A 14401-nucleotide genomic window follows, 5' to 3' on the forward strand; every position below is an offset into this window, starting at 1 on the left:
GTAAGTAGAGCACAGCTGCGGACAAATCATGCCCCAGACCCCAACTCCCACCAAGAGAACTATGTACCCAAGTATGCAACATTTCAGCACTGCATGAGCACAGAAGTCAGAGGCACACCACATATAAGGGATAAGAGGCAGCCAAATCAGATCTTCAGGGGCAACTCCCCCAAAATGCAGCACACGCACATCACGTGCGCAGCACATCAACATTGACAACGAAGTGGCACAAACCGCAACACGTTCACCACAGAACAGAGGACACAACTGGTGCTGAATGGGTGTAGACACTGGTCAATCACAAGTGGCATTGCAAGGAAATGTGAGTTGATAATGTACAAGAACAAACACACAGCCGTGATGTTGTCGAAATGTCCACTGTCCCGCTGCAAATAGGCAGCCCCTCCAAAACAGCCACAATGTACACAGTCATGCAGTCTGTATGTAAACATGTACAATGTGACAACACAAATGTGAACACATTGTTAAACTGCATCTCCCCTTCACATTGCAGAGGAACAATCACCACCTCCTGCAGAGCAGTCCCAACCTCTCTTCTCTGATGACGAAGAGGACCACTACTCCTTTGACTCCCACACCCTCTGAGTGTTCATTGACAGTCTTTGCAGCACACCTCCAGGAGCAGGGCAGCCCAGCTGCAACGAGGAGAACCCACCCCCTGCACAGACCAAACTGCAGGCAGCACCCACCACCACGGCTGCCTCCCAAGAACCCCACAAAGAACACATGGCCTTCCAACGCCGTGTGTTGGGATGTCAGGAGCTGCTGGCTGAACAGGTGCGGGTGGGTTTGACCGCATGGCAGACAAATTAGATGCCATACGTGGGTGTCTAAGTCCCATCAGGGACCACTCACAGTCCCTAACGGACACCGACAGTCCACTCCATGCTCTCCAACGAACCATAGCTGACATCGCTAGAGTCCTGACTGTGAGACAAGAACGACTGTCTAGTAAGAGTGGCCCCAGCGAGCTCGCCTGGGAGTTGGGACTAATGTGGAGGCTCATGGAGAACATGGAGTGGGCCAATGCAGAAAGAGCCGCTGCCGTGGCTGCACAGCGGCGAGAGGTAGCTGGGTTCCACAATGACCTCAAAAACATCCTCATGGCATTGCTGCCACAAGGCCTAGCGCAGATGCATGCTGCTGCTACCACTCCATCCACATCTCCGCCCCCTGAAGTGTCAGTGCCACACAGAGCGGCAGACATTCCACCTCCGGCCCCTGAGGTGTCACTGCCACACAGTGCTGGAGAAAGGCCAGCACCACCCACACGTGAGGCACATGAAACAGCAGAGGAGGAAGATGCGGATGAATCTGCACTTGTGGTCGGAAGGAAGCGGTAGTATCCATCTCCGAATCATGGCAGGTTTCAGCTTGGTTCTGCCCTCTGCCTCATCACCTTCCACTGTCCCCCGATACACTCTGCGACACTCACCTTGGACCTCGACATGGACTGCCATAACCTGTTTGATCGCCAATGACACAGCTATCAGACTGCGTACTGAACTCTTCCACTTCCTTTGGACTGATCATTCCCTGAATGACTCTGGCTGGCCCTCCACGGGCCAACATTTGAAAGTGGGGTTTGCATGGCCCTGTGCTGCTCCAGATGCAACACTCCACCGAATGTGCATTAAACATTCCAAATCAAACAGATGTGTTGTGTCTGTGGTCTTTCAAGTGTGGTAGCATGGATTAATGTAGGGTCAGTGAATTCCTCTTTTGTCCATGTGGCTCATGTCGTTGGACTTGGGTCACAGGGTGACACATTGCCAATTGACGTCCGGGCCGCGCAGACGCAACAACAGCGACACGCATTTGTTACTTCATTGTCCAGGCCCATACAGACCCACGCACAGAGCCCCGGGGTCATTGTTCAGACCCTTACGCTGGAGTGGCATAGACCAGGCCAGCCCGCTACGCTTACGCTCCAGGGGGGGACAACAACCCCACATGTGCCAGGACTCCCCTGTAGTGATCTGCTGATCACAGGTCTAGTTGTCAGCATGCCACGGCCACTCCCTCACGGCTGGTTTACACTCACACCAATCCAGCACACGCGTCACAGCACATGTGACCCTGCCAATAAAAAGGGCTGGGCACACGTGCACGACGCCAATTACAACCTCTCCCGGGGTGTATCCGTGTGGTGTGCATGTAGGCATGGGGGCTTAGGGGCCTGCAACATCACATTCTGCAGGCCTGGAGGGGACATGATGGCGTCCGCACCACGATACCCAATCACAGAGGGTCCATGACTGTGGGGGCACAGACTTGGTGGCACCGGATACACTGTGGCCGGCACAGGCACACAGCAATGGGACGGTGACTTTCGGTGCACTGAGGTAGGGGCACCTTAAGTGCTGAGCGGGTGTGCAGCCTGCGATGATGCCCCGTCCCGGCAGTCCGGATGGCTCAGGTTTTGTATACCCTGCTGGACCGCAGTGTAGGTCTGAGCCAGCGGGCAGCGCGGGCCTACCGCCACGTGGCATCGCCTCCTGGATCACAGAGTTAGTGGCACCTATGAAGCTGAGCATGTGTGCAGCCTGCGATGAGGCCGGGTGCCCTGGTATGTCCTCTGTCATGGAGTAATCAAGACCCAGCACCAAAAGTGAGACCTGGTGGCCTGCGGAGCAAGACAGCATGATGTGGAGGGTGCCATGCCTGTGGGCCCCGGGCTTGTGGCTTGCAGCAGCATGTGGTGGGCCCTCTTTTCTACACTCTGGTGGCAGAAGGTGAGCAGTGAAGCCTGCGTGCGCAGGGGCAGGCATGCACCACTGGGCAGCGGGAGGGGCTGGGGTGCAGCTGCCTAGGTGCACAGGGGCGGCCATGCACCGCTGGGTGGCAGGAGGGGCTGGGGTGCAGCTGCCTGGGTGCCCAGGGGCGAGCATGCACTGCTGGGCGGCGGGAGAGGCTGGGGTGCAGCTGCCTGGGTGCGCAGGGGCAGACAGGCGATGGTGTTGTGTGCAATTGTATGTACTTTGGACTCTGTTTCAGATGATGGGTCTGTCTCAGATGTGGGACCTGGTGAACTGGACTACATACTGGCATGAGGTTGGAGACACACCGGTGGCAGCAGGTGAGCAGTGTGGCCTGGGTGCGCAGTGTAGGCACTCTCTCTCCCTCTCTTCTTTTCTCTATATCTCTCTCCCCCTCTCTGTCCGTCTAACTCTCTCTCTCCCTCTCTGTCGATCTATCTCTCTCTTTCTCTCTCTCTCCTTTGCTCTCTCTGTCCCTTGATGTGCGCAGGACACACCTTCTCATCATGATTTTTGTCTTGCAGGCTGTAACCTACAGATTGTCTCGAGGGGAGCCGCCATGTTTCTTCATTTCTGTTCTGTGTTTATTTTAATAAATTATCATTTGTTGCTTCGAAGGTGAATGTGACGACACATGCATGTCACCAGATGTGATTGTGCGACATCATGAGGGTTATTTGGTACATGATTCAGTGTTGTTGATGTGGCATGTCTTTGGCCGGGGGAGAGGGGGCCGGAGACGGGGGGGGGGGGGTCCTGGGGGTGGTGACGGTGGGTGGCATCTGTTGTTCTTCATGTGAGGCTCTGGGCTGGGGTCTCTTTTCTGGTGCAGGTTGTAGTCCGACCTTGCACCAGGTCGGAGCAGGTGTTAGTTTCCTGGTGCTAACGCGCCTTATCGCCTGTTTTGTGATCTTATCGCAGATCAGGCTGATCGTTGAGAATGTTGTGTAGTGGTGTTGTCGCAGATTTTTGCTCGGGAACGCCTACTCTGCATCTCATTAGCGATAGTTGCCGCGGTCATCTGTGGCGATGTTTTTTGCGGATGCTTTCACGGGAAAACAGGTGATATCGGCTGTTAACACCAGCTTGTGAATGGGGAAGTAAATTTATCGCAACTTTGGCTGCGCTAAAGTGCCGTTAACTCGGCGATAGCTCCTTGAGAATATGGCCCTTTGATTTTAAGTGTCTTTTCTCATGAACGCTGTACGCAAATGTGCAGCTGAAAAGAAATGATAAGCCATGGTCATCCAAGGACGCCTATATATAGGCTATGTATAACCACAGTTTGTCCATGAAGAAGGTATATACTTAAACGTTTTTAGGTCTCGCCTGGCGAAAAGCAGCGCATGCGCTGTCCTCGTCAGAGAGACCTTTTGGAATCGATTCTCCCAAAGCCTTACATGCAAGCGCAGGGATGGACAAAGATGGCTGCTCTCGCCATTTGTCCAAAGCTAACAGCATGCGCGTGCATGTAAGGACAGTGGACAGCCCGCCGCCATCTTCATAAACACGTGAAGTGAAAGCATGCAGCCATGTGCGCGTGCATGCATGTGCGCCAGCCCGGCCGTACTCCCTTGGTTTTTTCTCTCTCTGACACCTAGGCAGAGACGTGAAGACGTCCAGCAAATGACGGTAATTTCTTCTTGTAGATATGGCTGTGCCCTTGCCAGACTACGGAAAGAGAAATGCGTGTTTTTAATATAAATTACAGCAGCATCACTGCTGCGGGCAATGTGACATTACAGCAGCAAGTGGCACACAGATATCATGACAAGAGGTGCCACATCACAGCACGCGGCACTGACAGCACACCAATGAGCACTGTCATTTCACAATTATCATCACACAAAGAGGTGCAACATCCCAGTACTGCCCACTGTGACACCCAAGCAACTAGTAATGCGGGTTAGTGCTCTCAAGGCAACCAGCACTATGACTTCACAACGAGGGGCAATGTGACATCACAACGACCAGCACTGTGGCAGTACAACAAGGGTTATTGTAACATAAATCCAACGATGACTCAGCATCAAAGGAGCGAACACTGTCACATCACATGAATGAGCACTGTCACCATAGCAACGCGCACAGTGACATTGTAGCAAGGGGCACTATGCCATCAGAGAGAGGCTCATTATAACATCATATGAAGCCTTACTGTGTCATCACTGCAAGAGGTGCTGAGACCTTTCAGCAACCATCACTGTGACTTCACAGAGAGAACTTTTGACATCACGGTAAAGGCGCACTGTGACCTCACACCAAGGGGCACTGTGACATCACCTCAACGGGCACTGTGACTTCACATCAAGGGAGACTGTGTCATTCGAGTAACACATACTATGACATCACATGAGGCAGTGTGATACTGCCGCATTTGGCATTGTGTCCTCACATCAAAGCTGTGGCATCACATTAAAGGGCAACCGAGCAAAATGCAATGAGCATTGTGACATCTTAGAACGGGTCTGCAACACCACATCACGAGGCTGTGCCATCTCAGAAGGGACACTGCAACATCACAGCAAACGGCACTGTGACATCACTGAAAGTGGTGCTTTGACGTGACAGTCCTAGACCTGTGACGTCACAGAAAGGGGCACTGTGTCATCGCAGGAAGGGAGAACCAAGCAGTGTGACATCACAGCAACGAGCACTGTGAAATTACATTAAATGGCACTGCATCATCACATCAAGGCGCACTGTGACATCACAGCAGCAGGCATTTTGGTACCAAAGCAAGGGGCTTTATGATATCACAGTGACGTTCTTTGTGACATCAAAGGCACAAGAACTGTGTCATCCCAGCAAGGGACATTGTGACATCATATCAAAAGACACTGTAACATCACACCAAGGGGGACTGCATCACCACAGCAAGAGTCACGGTCACATTACAACCAATCACAGCAAGGCTCATTGTAACATCGCAATGGGCCACCTAGTGACATCACAGGAATGAGCACTGTATCATTCCAGCAAGGGGCACTGTGTCCTCACAGTCCTACTCGTAATGCATGCCTCCTTGCACTATGGTGAAAGTGTGCCTGTATTGGCGATAGACAGCATTCAGAACGCTAGCGCAAGAAGGCAGCAGAAATACACCACATACTTGTAAGTAAGGCACATTTTTGATGTCTCCCTGTCATGTAATGCATCTAGTCACCTTGCTGTGCTGCGTTGTGTGAAATGTTAGTAAATCTGCCCCTATGTGTTTACGTATATATGATCTTTCAGCAGTATTAAACTAGCCGAAGAGCAAAGTAGGATACAATTCATGACTATATAAAAGAGACCGGATATAGGTATGTACCAACTGTGTGGGCAGCTGCTGCTCTTTTGTAAGCACTTGCTGAACGGCAACTTCAGGTAGAGAACGCCTGCTCTGAAAGTGGTTTGAATGTTGACTCAGACACTGGGTCTCAGGAGGCCTGGCTGTTGGTATGTTCCTCTATGCGTTTCTTTACCTCCAGTCTAGATATGTTCAGACCCCTAGTTTGGCACTCTCCACCTGGAGTGGAACTCTTCACGCACAGGTATGCAGCAGTGCCATTTGTGATGGCCTTGTAGAGGGTGCATCTTTTCTGGAAGGTGAGATATGCTTGCAAGCAGTCCCTTCACGGTGGGGAAACGTGGTTGGATTTCTTTAAGTCTGTGAGGAGGTGTGCTGTATTGAGCAGGGGCTCGCATGGTGCCTGCTGTTGGGGATGACACCAAGCAGGACGTTGCCTCCATCCAGGTGAGACAAGGGGATGTCATGTACGTGTGAATGCTTATGCTCACCACAGAGGTAGCATGCACCCACACCCCACCGTACCCTGCTCCAGATGGTAATTTAAAGAAAACATAGCCACCCAGTATCAGCCTTCCTGGGGAAAGGTTTGTCATAAATAACTCTTTTTTAGGGGTTACACAGAGTAGATTTCCTTAGCCCTTAGAGGCAAGTGCATTGCCTTGGCCTCTATGGAGAAAAATGAAAACAGTCTGTTTTTCCTGCCCATTCCGGTCGGCTGTGCTGAAAGGAGCGCGGGTGCGTTCAGAATTCCATAGGCCTTCCACAGAAACTCTTCCTGGAGATAAATGAGGAACCGTACCCTGGAACGCACAATTTATACACCCACAAATCTTGGTATTGTATAATAATGCTTATTATGTCCTGTTGTAATACATACGGTGTTTTTAGGATTATCAAATCAAATGAGGGTCACTGTTCCTGAGTGAGAAAGACACGAAAGTGATATCTAGGTTCTAGACAGGACATTAGGGACAATCACCAGGACTGAGTATTGTTGCCCTCACACACTCCTAGGGATGTCTTGTTTCATCATCGGCGAGCGCTCCTCATCGGGCCGGCGCTACAATGCCCTATGGGTCCCCGGAAGGGTCACTTTAGTGGAGATCTTCTAGTTTTATCGCCGTTTGATGAGTGCGAGGGTGTCCAGGTGGGGTGGTTTGTGATGTGTGCGATGAAGTGAGTTAAAACTGACTAGGGGATTGTTAGATTAACCTTTAATGCATAGACTCCCCTGCCAGGTTAAACAAGCATTACAAATGCAATAGGTATCACCTTTTATTAAGTTAAAGCCATTTGCTTTGCTATACAATACCATTAGCAAAGCAAATGGCTTTAACCTAATCAAAAGCGAGACCTATTGCATTTTCAATGCTTGTTTAAGTTGCAGGGCTAGCACGTCAACAGAAGGCTTTCTATTACTTAAACATGGAAAACTCATCAGTACAGAATTTGCATTTGCAAATGTAAAGTGTCAATTCATAATGCACTAAAGTACGAACTGAAGTACATTTGTGATCCCTCCTAACCAGCTGGGCTAAGTGGCATCCCTTCATTTGCAGGTCGCAAGGTAATACACAAAACATGTTTGAAGTGCAAAGCAAAGACTGGTTAGTGTCTGCCAAGGGCAAGCAATGCCCATTGGCAAAGTGTAAGTTGTCAACATTTAACAACTTACACTCTGTTTGTTCAGGCTGAACATGTTGCGGAGAGCAGCAAATGGTTTCATGGATGGTTGCATGCACTCGCTGAGGTTGCATTAACAGTCTGAAACTGAAATAAGGTAATAATGGCATTTTTTCCCATAAATGATTCTGCTGTGGACCCATGTGCTTGTTGTTCTGACGCAAAATGATAGGCAGGTTGGTTTTAGATTGTTTGCATATTGTATCCCGACAAGATTATTTAATATTTTATCACCGTGGTTCATGAAGAGGGCCTCAAGATTCAATACCAACAGAGAATTAATCTGGGAATATTTGGCAGTACCTGGAAGCTTACCTGCTACCAGTTTCACTACAAACAGAAATAGGAGAAAAGCCCCACTGAATAGTCCCCTTAATCGTCTAATCTGCTGTAACGGGATGAGATGAAGAGAAACTCGCTGGCCAACCTGTCCAAATTGGAACAGTGTCCAATTCCAATTGGAAGATATAACAAATGTCTTTCAGTAGTGGAGAGAATGCCCCTTTTCAAAGCCTTTTATAGGACACATTAAAGCTTGATAAACTATCAAGCAAAGGGCAGTGCAAGGGGGGCCTATCTGAGAAAGAGCTTGATGTTTCTATTTCACTTCGCTCCAGGCCTTCTTGAATTCTTTCTCAATTCCCTCAAGAAATCCATATTTAATGTTACTAGGTGCATTTCACAACACATGCTATGAAGCTGTCAAGTTGTTTACATTACATTCTGCACTCCCAGTACCAGCCCTAAATTAACAATTCCAAATTGCGCAAAAATCTGATCACATAAAAATGTAACTTTAACTCAGAAGGTGACTACTTCAAAACTAATATTTTTAAAAGTGCGACAGGACATCAATATTCTCGTATTTAAAAGAGCAGGCCAGCAAGTTGGCTTTTTGAATATTTTATGGTATTTTAAAACAAAAATGTTAAACTTTTTTTTAAAGAAGTTAATAAATCAATCTACGATTTAAGAGTTTCCGTTTTCCTTTAGAAGGTGGACTCCGGCTATCTCAGCCAATGCGGAAAGTCAGCATTTCATATTTTGATTTGGCTTAATCTGCTTTTTCGCCTTCGGCAAGGGTTAATTCTTGGACGAGCTGTTTTCCACAGCTTTGACTCCAGCCATGCCCTCTCTCTCTCTCTCTCTCTCCTCTCTCTCCTCTCTCTCTCTCGCTCTCTCCCCTCTCTCTCTCTCCTCTCTCTCTCTCTCTTGTTAGTCACTCCTACACCGCGGCCACAGCATGGAACACTCTACCAGTAGAAATAAGATGATCACCAACCCTGCACCCCTTCAGACGGTCTCTCAAGAACTGGCTTTGCAACTGACCGGAGTAGCCTACTCTTTTTCCCTCCCCCCAGCGCCTTGAGACCCTCATGGGTGAGTAGCGCGCTTTACCAACCCCTGATTGATTGATTGATTGATTGATTAGTACTCCAGTCCGATTTCCAAAGGCAAAGAGCAGAAGAACTCACTCACTCACTCACACCTATAGAGGAACCATCTCACAGCAACCTGTTCGTTTTTGACAGCTTGCTGAATTCAAAGTAGCGCAGAGCACAGACCTATGCTATCAACAATCCCCTGGGAACAAGTTTTGAGAATTAATCATGCGGCACTGCCTGAGAGACGGGGGAGGTACAGCAGAGAGAGTGGAATGGAGGAGCGAGGGAAGAGACACGAGAGGGAAAGAAAAAAAACCAGTACAGCACTTACGAAAGGGCACCGCGCTGATCGAAAGAGCCTGCCTGCAGGAAGATAGATATAATACAAAAAAACTGCTGTTCTCTGTGAAAACCAGTCAGTCCACAACTGGGACAGATGCGAGGAGCAGGGCAGGCACAGATAGCAGTGCCCCCTGCTTGGAGGCAGGCTGCAGCACATCCCTCCCTCTCCGTCCACCTGGCTCCTCTGCTCTGCTGTGATGAAGACCCGGCTGAAACCCCGTAACTGATTGGGAGGGGATGGGGAGGGAGAGCAGAGAAAGTGGGACCAATGAGCCAGGAAATAAACAACAATTAAAATGAAACCAGCTCGTGAAAGGGGCGCAGAGCTGATAGATAATGTCCACAATTATTAACAAGCAACCCAGGGGGAGGCAGGACAGGGGTGGCAGCAGTAACACAACTGTGTTGTGAAGAGGCTGTGGGAGAAAGAATGCTATATTTAAATGTAAGCAGCTAGGGCGCTGAAACTAAGCACAGACAAACAGTAACAGAACAGGAAACCAAGAAAAACAAGCATTGGCATAGCCAATAGGTCTCGCTTTTGGGACCTTATAAGTATTTAGTTATGCAGCCCAACATCCTTGGTGCAACAAGAACTGTTGCATGGCTAAACACTTATAAGGTCCCAAAGGCGAGACCTATTGGCTATGCCAATGCTTGTTCTTTAAATGCCGTTCGGAAGAGTTCTTATCAAGAGCCAGAATCAATTGTGTATCGTCAGACAAAGTGGGGATCCCAAAACCTATCAGGGGTGGCATATATACATTGAATAAAGTAGGGCTAAGGGATGAGCCCTGAGAGACACCATCTTTGAGGGAATTCTCCTTTGATCTAAATGGCCCCAACACTGCAGGTTTAGTGACGTCAGCTTTCTACTGCCATTTACTGTAACAAGTCTTCAATGCCTTCTCACATTCTTCCCCTGAGAGGAGCCAGGAATCTGCTTGTTAGCTGCGGACGAGAGCTTTGCATAAGATCACGTGTCCTAGACACTGCTTTCTGCGTTATAGAACATGTATAAAAGATGTGCAATTTTATTTATGTGAATTTATATGCTCCAACGACTCTGACAACAAAGCGCTGGTCCATTGCTTTGGGCATTCGCACTTAGAATAGTTTTACTACTTAGTGGATTTTTGCCATTAAATATGTTTTAGACTTCAGCCGGCCTCTCAAAAGTTTTATTTTTTCTCCCACACGAGTAATAGAAAAATGTGACACAACGAGTCTCAGATTGCAAAATGCTACTTTCAAAAAAGCGCAGACTGGATGAAGGTGTCTCATATGTATGGTAAGCAGATGTAAAAGCAAAGTCCAGGAATGGAAAGGTGGTGTGCTGGTGGCTTGGAGCCATCTCACCCCTCTGCACACATGCCATGGGACTATTTGGTAGTAATGGGCAAATGTGTTTTTTTCAGCCCAAAACATAACCTTTGGTATTTTTGAATAGTTGCATGTTTAGCAATGCCCAGGAGAAAAAAAAACACTGTGGTAACCACAAGGGATGGGACACAATTTTGAACAAATGGATGTTAGAAATGGCGATTCCTGGTTGGCTAGGGCTTGCGCCAAAGCCAGACAGAAACCACCACTCTAGTCAGGGCTGGGGAGTTACACGCCAAAGATAACCCCTGCTCACCCCCTTGGTAGCTTGGCACGAGCAGTCAGGCTTATCCCTGAGGCGATGTGTAAAGCGTTTGCGCGCGCACCCAGCAACAACACCCAAGGCCCACCACAAAGGAAACTCCACACAAGGTATTCTATAAAAATAGCCTTTGTATTATACACAACACATTAGATAAAAACACACACTCTACAATGTGCCAACAGGCACGGGCAGAATTTACAAGGGATTATATATAGAGGGGACAGGGCCACATGGACCACTGTCAGGAATTAGCACTTTTTAGAACATAGGAATAATACTGTAGTACAAAATAACATATGTAGCACACAACCAGTAACTACTGGTATCAGGTAAGTACCACCTACGCAACCCTAACCACCTTAGGAAAATATCGCGCAGGGACTCAGGACCTCACTAGCACTACCTGTACTAGGAGAAAACAACCACCTAAGTATCACAATACCTGTAGGGGTCTAAGCACATAAACACATGATGCATAACATTCAGAGGTGTAAAGCAAAGCACATGACGCATAAACACATTCAGAGGTGCAGGAAAGGTACAATGGCGCAAAAACTCACATTAGCCACTATCTGTGGCAGTCCCTAGGCCAACTGGCCTTGAAGGGGCTAGGACGCCCTGTGTCCCAGCAAAGTCAGGGCGCGCCGGCGCAGGCTGCGCAAACCAGCGTGCACGAAGCACAACCTACACGTAGCAGTTGCCCACTAAGTGCTGGGCAACTGGAGAAATGCTGGGGCCAACGTTGGAGCCTCCCAGGGCTCTGAAACACTGAAAACGCCCCCTAGAGCCTCGCAGGCTCTAAATAATAATGTGCCGTCGTTAGAGTCCCTCTGGACTCTGAACTACTGATGGCCCCGCTGGAGCCTCAGGGCTCTGGATAATGCTGCCCTCACGTTGGAGTCCCGCTTCGGGGAACTCGCGAGCCTTGCAGGCTCTAAAACCAACAATGCCCCCGGGGTTGGAGCGTCACGCGCTCTGAACAAGTAGGCCGCCCCCCCGTTGGAGTCCCGCTCGGGGGACTCTAAGCAAATAATGCGAGCGGGGTTGGGCGGCGCAAGCAGCACGACAGTGAGGCAGAACTGCCTCGTGCCTTCCCGGGCACTGCACAGGCTGGGGCGCAAGGAAATGCTCCCAGCCACATGGGGACTTCGGGCTCAACAGAGCGCCTCACCTGTCACAGGAGGGCTCCCGCTCCTCGGGGGCTCTCTCACTCTCGCCGGCAGCACTCCGGCGGGGCAGCAGCGTCTCGCTGCCTCGCTTCCTTCTTCCTCTGCCGAAGCGCGGGGTAGGCTCCCGTCGCTTCCGGCTCGATGTCCCGCCCACGTCCGAACTCCGGTTGCCTGGCTTCCGGTTTTGCGGTTGCCGCGGCGGTGATTTTCCGATCGCGGTGATGCGGGGTGGGCACCCGCGAGGGGGATGCCACCAGAACGGAAAAGTCCCTGGCGGGGTGGGCACCCGCTAGGGATATGAATTCTCCAATAAAGTGGGGTAGGCTCCCGCTCGAGCACCACAATGCGGGGTGGGCACCCGTCTCAAATGCGGCAGAAAGCGGGGAAATCCCTACGTCGGGGTTCCCTCACAGGTTATCGTAGCGCCACGCTGTGGGCCACTAAGGAAGCGCTACTAGCGCTATAAGTGAAACAAAAGCGCTTCCAGGAGCTTAGAGGAGCAAACAAAGCGTTCCCAGCGCCCAGGGGAGATTACAAAAGGAAAAAGAGAAGGTCCAGCAAAGTTTTTAGGAAGGGGGCAAGGCTGGGCCAGGGGCCAGCTCACTGGGCCCTCCAGGGCAGGGAGGCAGTCCCAAGTGGCGGTTCCTCCTAGCCTCCAGCAGCAGCAGCCCCCTCCTGTCAGGATCCAAAAAGCAGAACAGGTTCTGTGGGGACACAGCCCCATTTTTATACAGCAAACCCCTTTGTTCTGGGTTCAGGGTGAGGGGGAAAACCAGTCGCAGCTGGTTGGGGAGCACCCTTGATGTGCCCAGCCCCTCACTCTATTCACTGGCAGGGCTAGGGTCGTCAGTCGCACCACAGGGGGCGGGGCCAGCATTGTGTGTGGAAAACCCTGTCCTATTCAGGACCCAGGTGTACTCCTCCCACCCATCTAGCTGCTGATCTCCCCATTCACCACTGGGTGACTCATCCTGACTCTGGGGAATCCCTAGCCCGTCACATGACATGACCAGCCAATCACGCGACAGACACACTGCACACAGAAGTGCCCACCTCTAGAAGTGGCACTTCCACACTAGGTACATGCACGCCGCACACATCATCGCGCAGCATTCGCTCCCACGAGTCCGCACATACCAAACTCGGGCCTGCACACCCCACGCATCAGGAACTACTAGGGACACATACACTCCCCATGCATTCCTATGGGAGGGCAGGCCTATCTCACCACATGCACTCAGAGCATGCACGCACTTTACCCTGGGACACAGGGAAAGTGCGCAGAAACCAAAAAATTACCACACCAAGTCACCAGTAAAAAGCAAAAAAGTTCAGGGGTGAACCTGCCAGAAGGGCCAAGTCCAACACAACCCCCTTCCAGCCAAAACGCAGGACAGACCAATCACCACCGTGATGGACTTCCCTGCTTGGGGCGATAGAACACGGACGCGGGCCCGCAACTGCAGGGACACCCTCCGGTTCTACGCCACGGTGAACCCATGGAATTCTTTCTAACACCACTGTCTGGACCAACTGGGCTACCCCACTGGTACTCCCAAGCTGTCCGCGGCCAAGACCAGGCCCTAGGCCACCCAGGTGCCACCGGTCCTTGCCTAATCACAGAGTGGGGGGTAGTAACCCCTGGCACATAGCGGCCATTCTCCACTCTTCCTCTCTGAAAGACAGGACTAGACTGCCACTGGTTCTCCAGCCTAGGGTCTACACCCTCAGGCGGACCAGGAGTCTCAGGGAAGGCTCTCCTCCCCCTACCTCTTCTCCTAGGGTTCCTCCTCCTCTGGCGAGGGGTACACCTAGAACGCCATTCCAACCCAGGGTTTAACCCCTCAGATTGTACCGGGGCCAGAGGTGGGCTCTCCCACCCTCTGCACCCCCTTCCAGAACCCTGCTCCCTACCAACTGGGGCGGTACCTCTGGAAGAAGAACCGGTCGGGACGCTGATTACAGATGTCCCACCCTTCAGGTCAGGCTGATCCCGAACCTGGCCTTCCAACCTCCGGCCTAGAACCTTTGGTGGAATAATTGCCTGCCACTCCAGGACTTCTGGGGATTTCTACTCCATCCCTCTGAGGCTATCAAAT

General features: G+C 50.7%; 1 protein-coding gene across 1 annotated transcript in view; it reads left to right on the forward strand.

Moving 5' to 3' along the window:
- Positions 1–14401, forward strand: part of LOC146809831 (histo-blood group ABO system transferase 2-like) — a 742328-nt gene that overhangs the window by 499313 nt on the left and 228614 nt on the right. The window lies entirely within an intron of this gene.

This window comes from Triturus cristatus, chromosome 7 (assembly GCF_964204655.1).
Source record: "Triturus cristatus chromosome 7, aTriCri1.1, whole genome shotgun sequence".
Lineage (NCBI taxonomy): Eukaryota > Metazoa > Chordata > Amphibia > Caudata > Salamandridae > Triturus > Triturus cristatus.